This window comes from Dendrobates tinctorius, unplaced genomic scaffold, assembly GCF_039654945.1.
Source record: "Dendrobates tinctorius isolate UK_male_01 unplaced genomic scaffold, ASM3965494v1 ptg000134l, whole genome shotgun sequence".
Taxonomy (NCBI): Eukaryota; Metazoa; Chordata; class Amphibia; order Anura; family Dendrobatidae; genus Dendrobates; species Dendrobates tinctorius.
The window spans coordinates 19,867,127-19,869,929 of record NW_027361802.1 but is presented as its reverse complement, the minus strand read 5'-3'; the positions used below and the strand labels follow the sequence as shown (position 1 = coordinate 19,869,929).

The 2,803-nt window shown below is 44.2% G+C and overlaps 1 long non-coding RNA gene across 1 annotated transcript; it reads left to right on the top strand.

The window, feature by feature from the left end:
• Window positions 1–340: 340 nt before the first annotated feature.
• LOC141048303 (uncharacterized) lies at window positions 341–2,803 on the top strand. Its single transcript, XR_012220019.1, has 2 exons — window positions 341–1,675; window positions 1,880–2,803. It is a non-coding gene; the product is annotated as an uncharacterized lncRNA (long non-coding RNA).

Below are 2,803 nucleotides of genomic sequence, written 5' to 3'. Positions count from 1 at the left end.
ACTCTTCCATAAAGGCCAGATTTGTGCAGCGTACGACTGATTGTTGTCCTATGGACAGACTGTCCCACCTCAGCTGTAGATCTCTGCAGTTCATCCAGAGTGATCATGGGCTTCTTGGCTGCATCTCTGATCAGTCTTCCAGGACAGCATTGGATCTTTCGGAGATCCACAATGAACTTCTGGAGTGAGTTTGCTGTACTGAAAGTAAAGGGGCCTAATAATATTGCACGCCCCACTTTTCAGTTTTTGAATTTCCACAAAAATTTAAAATATCCAATAAATGTCGTTCAACTTCACAATTGTGTCCCACTTGTTGTTGATTCTTCACCAAAAATTTACATTTGGTATCTTTATGTTTGAAGCATGATATATGGGAAAAGGTTGAAAAGTTCCAGGGGGCCGAATACTTTCGCAAGGCACTGTAGAGGCCAAAAAAATGTTTTCCAGTTGAGGGGCCACCTGCAGGTCATTGTGTCTTTCTGCAAGTTTATGAAAACGAATGTTTAAACTGTATTTAGTGATAAAATCGTGGATGTGTGGTTTGGCTATTTTCTTGCTGAAGGGGGCAAGTTTACCTTTCAGATGGTGTATCACTTGTGTGTGTGGGTGCAGTATGAACGGGGATACAAAGGAATCACCGAAAAACAGTGTTTAGAAAGAATAGAGTGCTCCCGACTTTCCGTCAATGAATGATGTTGATGAAAGACAGCGTCACTACAGGAGTGCTTGGCTGAGTGTTTTTGTGTACGCGGCAGTTGAATGACCCGCTACATTCTACTTTGCAGCTAGCAGGTGTATGTCACAGCTGGAACTCATGTGCCGACCTACACTAAATATATAGGCATACAGTCCTGCTCATCGTTCTTGGCACCCATGAAGTTTCAGTACATAATGTGGAATATCTCCTTGAGGTAATGAATATTGGTGAGCAGCACTGTATATCCTGCTGTTAGTTTATGTCAAGAAGCCCACATGTGGTTATGATAGGAATAGCGTCTGTAAGGCTAGTTTCACACTAGCGCCATTTTGCGCAGCATTTTGTGCGCACTTGAAACCCACTGAAAAACCGCTTGCCAATGCAACAATTTTTTGATGCCTTAGCATGCGCTTGACGACAAAAAAATGCAGCGTTTGTATGCATTTTCATGCGTTTTTGCATGCGTTTGCGTTTTTTTATGCGCATACGTTTCACATTTCACAGGCATAGGTGTCGCATTTCACAGGATGAAAATCGTTACAAAATTCTTGAAACAGACTCCACCAATGGGACATCAGTGGGCGTGTCTCATGGGAATTCTTTATATAGACCCTGTTTGCAGCTCAATTCTTCAGATCTGCTTGCTTTTTCCTTTGTCAACATGGATCTGCTCTGGAAGAGTTTTCACTTCAACTTTTGCATTTGCTTGCCAGCAGCAATGGGAGAGAGAGAGACAGCGAAGACGGCAGCGGCGGTGTTTGTGGATACATCCGATTGTTGAACTCCGGGAGAGCCGTGGGGCGTACCACACCCTCTACAGCGAGCTCCAGGCAAACCCAGATAAATTTAGTGACTATACCCGGATGTCCCGGATAGCTTCAGGGATTTTCTTGCTCGTGTCCAATAAGCCATCCGGAGACAGGACACACAGCTCCGTCATGCGATTCCTCCTGAGGAATGGCTCCTGGTCACATTAAGGTATGTAATATTTACAAACCAATGCCTGCATAATTTTCTTTGTTCTGCCATGTAAAATTCCATAGCCTGCAGAATTCTTGTTCTGCCATGTAGTAAACAAAAGCCTGCAGAATTCATGTTATGCCATGTGGTTTTTTTTGTTTTTTTTTGGTTCAAAAAACCATATACATAAATATTAATTTATGTTCTTTCTCGGTTTCACAGATTCCTAGCTACTGGAGAGACCCTCTCTTCACTCCACTTCCAGTACCGGATTGGAATCTTCACCTTGTCTTGTTGCCGACACCTGCCGGGCTTTGTGGGACGTTCTCTGTCCCAAATTTATGCCCCTGCCCACCGCCGAAAAGTGGATGGAAATTACTGCAAAATTCTGGACAGTCTGCAATTTTCCCAACTGCTTGGGAGCGGTGGATGGGAAACACATCTGGATAATCAAAAGAACAGGCTCGGAGTACTACAACTACAAAAAGTACTTTTCTACAGTACTCATGGCCATTGCGGATGCAGACTGTGTGTTTGTTGCAGTGGACATTGGGTAATTTGGCCGTGGGAATGACTCAGGCTTTTAAGAACTCGGACACAGGCCGGAGGTTGTATGGCAACCACTTAAATTTCCCCATGCCACGGCCTCTTCCCAACACCGAAGATCCGCCACAGCCATTTGTAATGGTTGGGGATGAGGCCTTTCAAATGTGCCAAAACCTGCTTAAACCCTACTCCAGCCGGGACTTGGACCACACCAAAAAAATCTTTTATTACAGACTGACCAGGGCCCGAAGAACTGTAGAGTGTGCCTTTGGTATACTTGTCTCCAGATGGCGCATTCTCACGACAGCCATTAATCTGAAACTGGAAACAGTAGATGAGGTGGCGAAGGCGTGTGTGGTTCTTCATAATTTTGTGATGGCTAAAGAGCACCCGAACTTTGAACTAGATGAACCAGCTGCAAACCCATTGCCTGAATTCAATCAGCACCCTCTCAGGTCATCCGTTGAAGTTGGCCAAATGAGGGATCAATTTGCGGCCTACTTTATCTCTGATGTAGGACGGGTGGAATGGCAAGATCAAATGGTGTAAAGATTTTTTTCTTGTGTGTATGTTAATAAAGTACCTGTTTTGATACCTGTA